The following is a 490-nucleotide window of genomic DNA, read 5'->3' as shown; positions in this document are numbered from 1 at the left end:
CCCCGGCTCAGTTTGGTTCACCCTCCTCCTCTATTTCCAAAACTCTGAGCACTTTCTCAAAAAGGAAAATGCGGAGAGCGCTCTCGATGTTGCTCCGCCATATCATGTAGTCCGCATTGTGAACAAAAAATAACGCTAGTGTCGACCTGTTAGTATCCTTTTAATATTTGTTACTTGTTTAATATCACAATATATATCTCTTCATGGATCAAACATTAATAAAAACGTGCCATTTTTAAATCAGCGTTTACGATGGCGCAGTAATATTACAACCCAGGAACTACTTCCCTCCTTATAAAGAGATACAATGTTTCCTTATTTGGTGTTGTCTCTCCTTATTTGGTGAGTCACAGCGTCGCCTATCGATTGGTTGAGGATTATCTGAGTAGTGCTGCCATTGGTCAACAAGACAGACTCATTAGAATAAATACCAAAATGGTTGCGCTACCGACAACGTCACCGTGGACAGGCAGACACCAAAATAACAAAA

Source organism: Thunnus maccoyii, chromosome 14 (genome assembly GCF_910596095.1).
Source record: "Thunnus maccoyii chromosome 14, fThuMac1.1, whole genome shotgun sequence".
Lineage (NCBI taxonomy): Eukaryota > Metazoa > Chordata > Actinopteri > Scombriformes > Scombridae > Thunnus > Thunnus maccoyii.
This window is presented reverse-complemented; position numbering follows the sequence as displayed.